General features: G+C 42.1%; 1 pseudogene across 1 annotated transcript in view; it reads right to left on the reverse strand.

Annotated features, from left to right (window-relative positions):
• Positions 1-3,245: 3,245 nt before the first annotated feature.
• The window catches only part of LOC146673281 (uncharacterized), a 41,211-nt pseudogene continuing 31,212 nt past the window's right edge, over positions 3,246-13,244 (reverse strand). Inside the window, exons 6-13 of the transcript XR_014910463.1 lie at positions 12,748-13,110; positions 10,532-10,714; positions 9,846-9,924; positions 6,879-6,970; positions 6,010-6,167; positions 5,534-5,591; positions 3,783-4,164; positions 3,246-3,303 (exon numbers count right to left, since the gene is read on the reverse strand). The product of XR_014910463.1 is annotated as an uncharacterized LOC146673281 (transcript). The remainder of the gene's footprint in view (positions 3,304-3,782; positions 4,165-5,533; positions 5,592-6,009; positions 6,168-6,878; positions 6,971-9,845; positions 9,925-10,531; positions 10,715-12,747; positions 13,111-13,244) is intronic.

The following is a 13,244-nucleotide window of genomic DNA, read 5'->3' on the forward strand; positions in this document are numbered from 1 at the left end:
TCCACAAGAAGACACAGCAGATGCATCCTACTAATACTGACAGGACCAGGAGACCCCAGAAACCGAGCATCTTCTCTTCAGTGCCATCCTCTCCTGTCACCCTCTCTGCCCGCAGCTCTTTGAGTATGGGGTAGATAAGGGCGCAGAGAAACCCTTATTACTAATTTGTATTATAATTCAATTTTCACGAAATATTCATATTCAATATTGGTCCTTTTATATTATAACCACGTATCCACCCAGGCTCATGGTGGGGCAGGGCTCTGTCCTGGGATGCTTAAGTACAAGGTAATGTAGACCTGACCAGGTATCCAGTCTGTCAGAATTGTTTTCAATATTTGGTTCAAAAACACGAGTGACAACAAAAATCCAACTAGGATTCTTGCATATGATGAATGAAGTCTGTCTTTGACTGTATTGTCCAGCTGATCCATCAAACCCCCAGCAGGTGAACCTTATTCATGACATAACACTGCAACAATGTAAAAAATGAAACAGCAACAGTCTAAATGTAAAGTGCATTCTAAACTCCTCTTCAATAAATCATATGCAAAGAGTCATTCAGGACTGTAAAACGTGAACTACAGAACCCAGAGTCTTCATCATTAAATCTCTGGTTGCTTCATTTTTCTATCCTATATCAGATACTTTAAGGTTAGGTTAGGTAAAGTTGCATTCTCATGGTGAGGCAAAGTGCTTTATGTGTGTGTGCGTGTCATGAACGGCTATAAAAGGCCTATAATTAAAGAACAAAGCGGGTTTGAGTTCGAGTTGCGGCAGACTGTCACTACTTGTAAGTGGAACGCAGCCTTCCTACGGCGGACAGCTAATAACAGGAATCGGACGCGGTCCACCCAAGTCCACAGCAACCACCATAGCAACCGCCTAGCATGACCTTAGAAACATATTCTGTCTTCATAACTATCAAACACGTGAAATGATTTGCAAAGTGTGAAAGTGTTACAGCTGCAGAGAGCTATGGCGGCATCTTTGGAAGCTGTTTACATAGCTAATAATATACGATGTAACCATGGAGACAGTCAGTCACGTGAGCTAGCGGTGCACGTTTACTACAGTGAATAAGGTGATTGCGTCCACACGCTGCAGAGGGTAAAGACATTACTTCAATATTGTTTTATATTTGCCTTCTGTTGACCATCACCTCAGGTTCACCATCACAGTTTCAGCAGACAGATGCACAGTCTAAATATGAACACATTCAAAAACTCATGTCTCAGAAATAACCACAGCTGTTCATGTTTGTCATTAGAATTTTATTTGTAAGAAAATTATGAACTTCATATTGTGCATCAAATAAAAGAACATTTCACAACTCTGAGTCAACAGAAACAGGTAACAGAAATGTCTCTAATGTGTACAGTGTAGTGTAAGCATTAAAAGATCATAAAGGAAACACTAACATTTATGTGAAACTAATTGTAATAAAAAAAATGAACAGGTGGTTTATAGATGTAAAAGAAAGAATCTGAAAACAACACTTTTTTGGTCTAAGTGATCAAAGTAGAAAACAGAACTGGGGCCCATTCTTCGTACCTCGCTAAGTAAGTTAGCTGGATTTGATTGTTGTCGATTTCGCGTGATCTTGGATCGTTCGGTTCCCCGAAGCTCATCCGGGACTTGCTGTCATAGCAACAGAGCCGTAAGCGTAAACCTGCTCGGGAGCAGGTTTACTTTATGTAAACAGGATTAGATCGCGGCCACGCAGGTATGTCCGCTTCATTTATACGAAAGCAACAGCGATATTCCACCACTGTTTCACCATAAATAAATAACATCAATGTAACTAAAGATAATGCAGCACCTGATCCTTTTATTGATGTCACACAGATACATACAGGTCATTTCCTAAAAAAGGGAAATGTACTATTAACATTCTATTACATGTATGTGATTATTACAGATGTAATTCATATTTCAGAGTAGTAATTGTAAATTACTTCGTGTAATCAAGATGAGAGACCACGGCTATAAAAGCGAAGGTGGATTTGGGAAGTCTGTCGCAGCCATGTCCTGTCCGTTTACGCGAGCAGCCCATTGCGGAAGGTGCAAGATTGATAAGGAGAGTCCTCAGAATTCAGCGTATATTGCGGGATAGACAGGATCCTTTAGCTCAGCGCGACAGTGTGCTCATTGAGAGATATCGATATTCCCGTGGTATTATTTACTTAACCAACTTGTTGACGAGGGGGTGCAGGACCACCACCTGTCTTTTTTTGCTCTGCCCTTTTCTTGGTTGCGGTTATGAACAAACAAACAGATTATTTCAGGGTCTCTTTCCTAGAGACGAAAAGCAATCTAAGAGATAAATATTACCATTCTGTAGAATATTCTTATATTTCACTTTTACTTGTTCCCATGTTCTAGTGGGTCCTGTTGTGGCTCTAATGTGAAAGGGGATATAATATAACATATTATAATATAATGTAATATAATATTGGATAATATAGTGTAATATAATAAATTTACCCTACCGCCTACTGGTGTTGGCCAGAGGGGCCGATGGCGCAATATGGCAGCCTCGCTTCTGTCAGTCTGCCCCAGGGCAGCTGTGGCTACAACCGTAGCTGCCTCCACCAGTGTGTGAATGTGAGAGTGACTGAATAGTGGCATTGTAAAGCGCTTTGGGTGCCTTGAAAAGCGCTATATAAATCCACTCCATTATTATTGTTATTATTAAATTACTTACGAGTTTAATTTGTCAGCAACTTTCTCCCAGCCCTCTCTCCTTGCTTTTGCAGCCTTTGCAGTGTTCCCTTGCGCTCTGATTAAACTCTGAAACTCCTGAAATCCCTCACTCAAGAGTTCTTGCTCTGCTGCCGAAAAATACCGAGCCGAGCGTGCTCCTTCGACATTTTCGCCGACCAATCAAAGGGTTGCCGATCAATGTTTCTACTATCGATGCGTAGCCCCTTTTATGACACCCAGTGATCTCACATTACTTCATCCAGCTGTACTAATCGTCAACAGCAGGTGTGTTCGGAGAACCGGATTAGAGAGCTCACGGTTAGCGTGATGATTTGGTCTTGGATGTGTCATTTGATCTTGGATGTAGTAAGCGACGTACGAAGAACGGGCCCCTGATGTTCAAGAACAAACCGTAGCTGCACTAATATTACACATCTCCATTGTTGTGGTGAACAGACATGTTGCTTTTAAAACCACATGCAGTGTGTGACCGTGACTGTTCACTGAGACCATGAACGCCACTTCGCTGAAGCCTTCGCCTTCTTCTTCTTCTTCTTCTAAATTGGAAGCAGAAGGAGCACGAGCTGCTTTGATCTACTGAAAGGAAAAAGCAGAACATCTGAGTTGAAACCAGTCAGCTGAAATCATTAAGACAGGAACAAATTCAATGCAGTGTCTCAGGTGGCTTAGCCTGTTACAACTGTTGATACAAGCTAAATACGGTTAACACACAGTGTCAGGGAGCTCCAGTGTGTAGTGTTTGTAGAGTACGCTTGGGGAGTGTGATCGTGTGTACAACGTCTCTTTATGTCTGTCTCCACGTTGGTTGAGTGTGGAGTAAGTGCATATGAGAGCATGAGGGTGGGAATGGATGTTTGTATCTGTGTGTGCCTGTATGTCTGTGTCTATATGTCAGGTTGGGTGTCAGGCGCCACCTCTCTGGGGACATCTCAGGCCCTCCAAGGTTTGGAGGCCTATCTCCCCCTACCACCACTTCCCCTGCCAGTGGCGGACCCCCTCAGACATCGGTGCGTTGGTGGTTCTTTGTGTCCGGGGATGGGCGTCCAGGTACACACCGGCTCACTCCTTGGCGGCCGCTTATCGGGGCCTGGAGCCTGGGGCTCGCTCGGGCCACTTCGGAGGTGGGGTGCCCCCGGCCTCTCGGCCTGGGGCTCGGTCACTCAGGCGCAGCTGGCTGCCGGCGGAGCTCACGGGCGCGTCACTGCAACTCCCCCTGGCTTCTGCTCCGCGGCTGCTGAGTGAGCCCTCATCTGGGACTCTCCTCAGCTCTTTCCGGGACAGTGGCGCGGCTGCCCCTCTGTTGGTCTTCCTTGGTCTCTTGTGTTCTGTGGGCCTCTGGATGTCTGGAGTTTTGATCTCCTCCACACCTGCTTCACGCCCTGGAGGACGGGGCTGTGGCCCCCCCACACCCTCTAGCAGATTATTACATGAAGGAACCTTTTAAAAAAAACAAAAAACAAGCGCGTCCATGCTCACAGGTGTACACACGGGTGATCACACCCACAAACTACACCCTTTTTGGCTCCTACCTCAAAGCACACTGTGTTCTGTTGATCTTATGTGCTGCACAATAATGTTTAACATTTAGTATTTACTGTCATATTCCCATATATCATTGTGATGTTGTTTATTCTATTACTCTTGTTCTCTTCTGCTTGCTTTCTTTTTTCTTTCTCAGCAGGTGATCCAGGTGATTGATATATGCATTTTTTTTCTCTGCCCGTTCTGTTGGTTTTTGTCTTTTGCCCTTCTCCCCCGTCCCTCTTCTCAGCTGTTTCTCTTTCCCTCTTTCTTTCTCCCCTTCTTTCCCCCAGTCAAGTCTGTCCCGTATTCAGTAAGTGAAAATAAAATAAACAATAAAAGGTGAATCAAATGGACCATTACGGCAAGGCTGGGATGGTCAGTTTGGTAAAGTAAATCCGTTGGGCATCTTTCTTTGCCTTTAGACAACAATTCTGATGGCAAAAGAGCCAAACGGGACAGGCAAAAAAAAAAAAAGAAAAAAAAAAAAGGGAGCTCCAGTGTGGGAACTAGTGGCTTTAGGTTTGTAGTCATTTAACTTTCATCCATTCATTCATTTAATTCAGGAGGAAGAAATGTCAGGTTGGTGCAGGCTGGTTACATGCATTTGGTCCCATGCTGTCTTTAACTAAATGACTTGGTTCACTTTATGGCTGGGCTGTATGTGGGGTTATATCATGTTATTTGGGCAGGAGTACCTGTCCCCTGTTAGGCTTAGAAAGTTTCTCCATAAGTAGAGTTTCTAACTCTTATAGCACATCTGTGGCTGACAGCTTTTTGGTGGCTCTTTTTACCCCACACTGGTTGTGAGTGTGTAAATAGCCCCACTAGTTCTTTTGGGTTGCAGTTAACTTGGGAGGAAGAGGTGGGTCTGCCATGACTAGATGAATAACAATTATCTGGGATACATAAATTTCATAATGCATGCATATATCTCTATAAACCTGCCTGAGGGCTGCCATTTTTTACATTCAGTTATTTCTTTGTTGAATCTAAATAATGAATGTGTTACAGTTAAAGTGGCACTGATCAGTGTAAATGGCTCATTGTGACACAGAAACCTTTAAATTAAACCTGATATCGAGTGTCAAACAATATCAAAGCTGTAAAAGCTGTTTACAGTCAGAATTTATAAAACTATGATTGTAAATAAATTCAAACAAGTGAGCTTTTCTCTTTGTGCTGAACATCAACACTGTGATTTCTTAGACTGTAAGCTTTACTTCAGCACAACCAGTTGCAGAAGCCGTCACTCCAAATGTCTTTGATAACAAGAAAAAAATACCTTTTCAGTCCACGGCCTGAAGTTCTTCTCCGACATCTTCTGCCATCGGCTTTGTCTGCTGGTTTGAAGACAATAAACCACAAAAAGATGATTTAGTCACTTTGTCTGCATCATGCAGCTCGAATGTGTCGTGCAACGATGTTGAATAGCCGTCGTTATCCCTCTGCTGTGTCAGTAGGATTGTACTGTGCAGCATCTCATTGATATGTGAGGAATGCTAATGTAAACAGACTTACATCATTAAAACATAAAGGGCAGGAGATATTTAGATATTTTTATATTTATATTACATTTTATAGCTGACGGATATTACTAAATAGATAGAATTTACTAAATAGCTGGATGAACATGAAAAGTATGTCTATAATAACAAATGACCATGAGAGCCAGTAGAATTAATTCAACTGGACACTCGAAAGACGTCCTTAAATGCTCTTTAAGTGGCAGAACAGATGAACAAACAGTTAATCGCTTACTTGAGATGAAATCTGCTCAGCTACTTTGAAAACAGCTTCTAACTGGTTCCTCCTTTAACAGGATGACTGCTCAGGGGTAAGGCCATCATGCAGTCCAGCAACCTTTATGGTTCTGCTTTGATTCACCAGGAACTATTAGGGAAACCTTCCAGCGCCTCCTGTGAAAGACACAGGGATAAACACACAAACATTTATTAACATGTTCCACAGTCTTCCAGTTTGATTTTCTCATCCTGTGGACAACAACGTACATGGATGCAGGTTTATTGTTAACTTTTGTAAGGTTTATTTAGTGAACATATCCAGCTGCAGCTCCACTGTGATCCTGAGCTGGATAAGCACTTAAGAAAATGTGTCAATAAATGGACAAACATCAACTTACTATATTTATCCAAACAGACTGGACCAATAATGCTTCACTGAGTTAGAGACTTTAACGTCTCTTCTATGCAAGAATGTCTCGTGCTGCAAACTTGACAACAAAGGTTTTTCAGACTGCATGTAGCTGTCCTCTATGTCAGCTCACACATTTACATTTATGTCACACTTATTTCTGCATTTTATAATTATTACTTACATTTTGATTAGATACCTTGAGTTTGTAAATGATCAGATTACATAATTGGAATACAATGTATCCAATTCAAGGTCGCGGGAGGATGAAGCCTATCCCAGCTGATACAGGACAAAGACAGGCTGCCAGTTTATTGCAGGGCTAACACGATATGTGTAACAGAAAATCCACTTAAATGTTTGATATTTCTTATAATAATCATAATTATGACTATTATTTAAAGGCTTCTTTAAATAATACATTTTGATTTTTTATAACCTCTAAAATATAAACCTGAGCTGTTTCAGATTCTGACCTCTGACCTCACTGCAGCTCCCTCTTGGAAGTACGTCTGCTTCTTGTCTACCCCCAGTGTTGACCGCCTGCCCTTGATATCACGTACTGTACCTGAGGAACAAAAAAGGACAAACACTTGCCTTCATTTAAGAAGTACATTCATACAGAGGTAATCTATGGAAACACACTAGTTCACCCTTTGGGAGAAATCAGTTCCTGTGAAACATTTCTGTAAATGAACATCATGTGGAGAATGAATGAAATGAGTTCTTCAGGTGACTCAGCAGTCCCACACTGACAAATGAAATCTAGTTAAACTATTAAGCATCTTTGCTCTTCTGAAATCTGTGTTAAACAACAACAAACATAAATTAGTAACAAAAATACAGCTGAGTAGAGGCTTTACAAACCACCAGCAGCCATAATGCTAAATTTTAATCTTCAAATGTTTCTGAGCCGTCTTCAACCTGCTTTTAACACATTAAAGTCCCACAGTCAATGCAGCCTGACTTAATCCTAAATGTTCAGCACACAGAGACACAGAGGTGCCGTTTAAAGTTTAGTGTTAACCTGAGTCACTGATCATTTGCAGTATTACAGAGTCTGGCAGTCTTTGCATGATGTCCACGTCACTGTAAGTTTCTAGCTGACTCTCAGGTGTGCCAGCAGGAAAGAGTAATAATAACCTGCATCCTGAGGTTTGTCATGCAGGATTAAAGGAGCCAGGCTTTGTTCACACAGCTAGGATTGTATTTTACACTGACCCTGGGTCAGTATAAGTATCATACAGTTTAAACGAAGCACTGAAACTTGCACATATTTATTACAGATGCACTGAAGCTAATCGAGATATTTGCTGTCAGTCTGTGGCTGCGATTAAACACTTTACTGGAAACTTTATTAACTAGTAACTTCATCAGTCATGACCAGTGTTGGGACTAACGCATTATTAAGTAACGCGTTACAGTAACTACGTTATTATTGTGGTAACGAGCACGGTAACTAGTTATTATGCCAAAATCAGGAACGCGTTAGTCGTTACTGGGATTTAGATAGGGTCGTTACTCGTTACTTCGTGTGGTGGCTATCGCGGAGGTTCCACAGATTCAGTAACATTAGCAAGTGGTGGAGGCCAGCAGGTGGATGAGGGAAAGGGAGGAAAAGAGACCCGAGGCGGCCGCCGGTCCAAGTGTGAACTGAACTTCAGGTAAGAAGTTATGACCTGCAGTCTCTCTGGGTCAGATATGAACCAAGTTTAGGTGGAGTTTATTTTCGTTATGCTGACTTTTTCCGTACTGCGTGCTAGCTAGCATGACGGAGTTTCTATACAGCTGGGTGGGTGCTATGATGTTAATGATGTTGAACTTTATTTTGTTTATAAGTTATTAGAGTTGCCAACCGTCCCGCCTGGTATTCAGAGAAAATATTACGCGTTTCTTATTGAGGTGAAAAGGAACAGAGTTTGTCCCGTAATTCAGCTACAATGAAAAAGGCACAAAGCTGGAGTTATTCTGTCTTTGCTGCACAGCTGCCTCTTCTTCTCTCATTCTCTCCCCCTCCCTCTCCTGTTTCTACTTCAATCATGAAAACTGATCAATGATCAGCTGATCGGCTCTCTTGTTTGTTTATCGCTCACTTTGCGCCGAAAGAGGAAGCCAGCGGATGTCGCGCTAAACAACAGCAGCAGTTTAAGCTTGATCAGCTGTTGTTAGAATTTATTTAATATTAATTTCTAGTATCAGCTGATGTTTGCTGGAGCCACAGCTGTAAACCTGCTGGTCATGATATGGTTTGGTTATCTGGTGAGAGGGAAACATGAGGATGAAATCAGGAGATGTCCTTACTGGATCATCAGAGCTGAACAGGTGATGGAGAAACAGGTTTACCTTTTAGGTGACATGAATGAGTTGAAGGGAAGTTATGAACAGTTTCTGAGAGACAAATAACCCCAGGATCCTTTTTTAGGTAGCTGACAGCTGGTAACTGTGCAGGTGCGGATCTAGCAAAGTTTTGCCAGGGGGGCAGGTAGGGCATTAACAGGCAGAGGGGGGCACAAAGAAATACTTTTCTTTCTTATTCTCATTTCAAATGTCTCGCTTTTAAAATATAATTATCTGAATCTTACAACAAACGATTGATAGATTGATGCATATATACCATCAAAACAGTGTACATCACTGTGTTTATTTTCATTCAAAGGCTTTATGATTTTTCCTATAATGGTGGGCCGGTCTCTAGTCAAAATGCCCGGGACAATTTTTTTGTCCCAGTCCAGCTCTGTATGCAGCTCATCTGCAGTCTGGTGTTGCCTACATCTTCCTATTCAGAAGGCAGCATTTCCGAGTTCTGAGTACAATTGAAAGCACCACGACTGCAGTTTTTGTGTTGGATGTAAAAGGCGCACATGACGCTGTGACGTAGGCTAGAATCATGGCAGCAGTCAATGACGGTCCAGGTGTAGGATTTCTCTCGTGGAAATATGCACATTATCTTTTCCTTTCTATTGGTAGGTGGCACAGTGCACTTGTGGCAAGTAAGCAAGCTAGAAGACTGGCAAAGTTATGGAAGCAACACATTAATAAGAGAATTCTGAGTAAAACCAAAGTTACTTTCCCTAGTAACTAGTTACTTTGAAAGTAACGAGTAACTTGAAGTAATGGAGTTACTTTTGAGAGAAGTAACTAGTAATGTAACTAAGTTACTATTTTAAAGTAACTTACCCAACACTGGTCATGACAGAAGCTAATATTTCTGTGCTAACATCGTTTAGCCAGTAACAGCTTTCCTCCAATATAAGCTAACGTTTACACCGTAACTTTAAGCTAGCACCATAAAGACGGTAAAACACGTAATAATATCTACAAATGCATCTTAAAGCTGTTATATTAGCACTCGGTGTATTACTAACATAACCACATTAACATTACTGACACTCGCTGACTTTTAATAGTCATTCTATAAATGCTGTCCGTTTAAATGGTCTTACCTGTACACACTGCATATCCACCGGATTGCAGCCAGAGTGGATTCTGGAGTCTTCCACGCTCCTGTTAGTGATCCTCCATCTGGATGGATGAGAACAACCTTCTGAACAATCTAGCAGGAGATGACCCATATCTATGGGACTGATTTGTGCTAATAACGCCCATTGTATGGACTGATAACAGCTGAAGCGGGTGAATAAAGCCACCCAGTAGCTAGCTGTGCCATTACCCAGCATACATCACTCCCTCCGTAAATGCAATAAACCATACAAAAGTATTGTTCTACCTGTTTTTCAGGTAGTTGTTTACATTATATAATTTATTGTGTTCTGTATACGTCACTACAATGTGATTTGGAAAATGTCTAAATATACCAACAAAAGGCACTTCCGCGGCAATCTCTTCAATCGGAGGACCCTTCACGTCAATTCCCGACGCGAGAGGGGTACCCTGCGCGTCCATAAGTGCAGCAGAGGGAGCCTGACCATGCGTCACACGTTTGACGAGTTGGGAGTGAGAACGTGTTGGATAGTCAGTAATACATGTAGTAAGGCTGTCAATGTCCTCTCCGTGGTCGTCACAGATCACCTCCCACTCTGCTGCAGAGTTGTTCTTTCACAGTGATGTGAAAGGGGGTTACACCATCTGTCATTCACAAACACTGTCAGTCCCCCTCCTTTCCTCTTACCGCTCTCTCTCGTCCTGTCCGCTCGCAGCATCTGGAATCCCAGTAGTGTCACGCTCGTGTCCGGAGTTAGCGGTGTTAGCCATGATTCCGTTAGCATCATGATGCTACATTGCCGGTGTTGTGCCAAAACCGGTACTCCCTCTGTGACCAGGTTAGCGACGTGAGCTCATTCATCTTATAGGGCTAAGATAAGATAAGATAAGATAACCTTTATTAGTCCCACACGTGGGAAAGATCTTACGTTTCCAATAATTACAGAAGGAAGAGATGGTCGATAACGTCTCCTTCACGGGCGACGGCGCTCCTTCCCAGCACGACACCCCCGTCTTTTCCTCCTCAGCTCGCTGGGAATGTCGGGTCTGTCCGCCGACAGTACCGTTGCGGGACGCAGCGCTAACACCTGATCCTTACTGTAAACAAAGGATTCCTGCTCTGGGTCCCCAGACACGGGTGAAAAAAGTAGAAATAAACTAAGAAAAACGACCAGAACTAGCACAAAATGGTAGAACATGGTTGCAGAGTCTAATTACTAATACGTTAGTTATAAAAAAAATTACGAGAAGAAAAAAATAAGAAAGAAAGAAACTCAGAATGAGTAGAGCTGCTGTAACAGGCTGCCGCACACGGGGGGCGCCGGTGTTCCAGATCTACTGGCGTTTAGATCGACTGGCGTTGGTCGAACAGATGTGTGGCAGTCTTGCGTTTCAGGAGCTGCTACCGACAAACCAGCAAAAAAACGCCAAATGTGTCATCTGTGACACTTGTGAGGTTGTCTCAAACACACTCCGTCAGTCTTGATGCTGTTGAACAACAAAATGTTTAAAAATGTGGTGAGTTTACCTGGTGATATCCTCACGCGCGACGCGATCGCGAAAACAGCAAACAAGTAACACCACGCCGATGTTGTTCACAGGACAGCAAGAGTAAACGATCGGGAGACTCTTGTCGTCGTTATCGTTCCCCTTGCACGGTTTATTTCTCCGAATTCAGCGTTTTTGCTTCACAACTAAAGCGAGCAGTTTACTTTGTGCACTAACATGGAGTCGAGTCAACCAGCGCCACCTCTGGCCAAGTGCCACAGCCTACAGCCAGATCAACTTGTGACATACATCTGCAACACGTTTGAATTCGTGTCATGCACATTTGTACCTTTCAATTGTCTCTGTTTGTGCGTCATGCAAATAAACCTTTGAAATGAATGAAATGATATCATGTATTTATTATCAGCCTAAAACTGGTAAAACTGTGTTTGTCATTACTTTTGTATAGTGGTATTACTTTCGCAATTTTCATTTTTTTTGGAAAACAACCGGACTGAAATGATAAATTGCAGACATACAGTATGTTAAGGGACTAGCAATATTCAGAATAACCTGTTTAACTACAGACATATTTATGTCATGATAATCCATTGAACACTTACTTTTACATTTTAATGTGATATTTATTACTTCTTGCTCATTTGTAGCTGAGAGGAACAGTGAAAAGAGATTTGATTTTATATTACTGATATTTTCATTTTTTTGACACGGGATGTCCGCTGCTAGTTCAGGGCCAACATTTATAAAAAAAAATTATTGAACCCATCTACAATGCTACTCATGTTGTGATTTTCACCATTTGCATCAATGAAACATTCAGGATATGATGTTTCAGAAGATCCTTGTTTAATTAAGTTGTTTAACACATCCCAAGTTCCTTTTATATTGTTTTTTTCATATAATCTTCTTCTATAATAAAGTTGTTTACTCATTCTTATAATATCAGTCAATTTATTTCTATATGCTTTATATCTTTGTTCCACTTCTTTTGTTTTTACTTTGATGAACTGTTTATACAGATTGTTTTTCTTTTTGCAAGCATTAATAATTCCTTTTGTGAGCCAAGGACTTTATATTTTTTCTTTGTCTTGTGTTTGTTTACAGGACAATGTTTATTGTACAACATAGTGAAAATATCTAGGAAATTGTCATAAGCCTTGTCCGCATCTGACTCTTCATACACCAAACTCCAGTCTTGTTGTGCTAAATCGAAATTGAAGGCATGAATTGCTTCTTCATTTATTGCCCCTACGTGGCGTCCTTGTAGGGGCGCCACATGCCAGAATACTCCACTATGGTAGACCAGTAATCACATGGGCCCTTCCAATAAGTGTGATAGGGGTAACCAAGCTTCTGATTATTACACTCTATATCTACCATTGGATTGTAACCTACCCAAACATCATATTCCCGCCATGAACTATTTAAACCTTTACATGGCACGGTGGTTAGCACTGTTGCCGCACAGCAAGAAGGTCCTGAGTTCAATTCCACCATCAGGCCGGGGTCTTTCTGTGTGGAGTTTGCATGTTCTCCCCGTGTTTGCGTGGGTTCTCTCCGGGTACTCCGGCTTCCTCCCACCGTCCAAAGACATGCAGCTTGTGGGGATAGGTTAATTGGATAATCCAAATTTCCACTAGGTGTGAATGGTTGTCTGTCCCTGTGTGTTAGCCCTGCGACAGACTGGCGACCTGTCCAGGGTGTACCCTGCCTCTCGCCCTATGACAGCTGGGATAGGCTCCAGCGCCCCCCGCAACCCTGAAAAGGATAAGCGGAAGCGAATGGATGGATGGACATTTAATGACAGCACAAAGATCGAATGTGTACAAAGTAGTGGACCCTTTAACGTAGTCCAACTCTACACCGCCATAATAATCAAAACACTCATCTGA

This window comes from Rhamphochromis longiceps, linkage group LG3 (genome assembly GCF_057381845.1).
Source record: "Rhamphochromis longiceps isolate RC_006_pf linkage group LG3, R_longiceps_female_GT1.1, whole genome shotgun sequence".
Taxonomy (NCBI): domain Eukaryota; kingdom Metazoa; phylum Chordata; class Actinopteri; order Cichliformes; family Cichlidae; genus Rhamphochromis; species Rhamphochromis longiceps.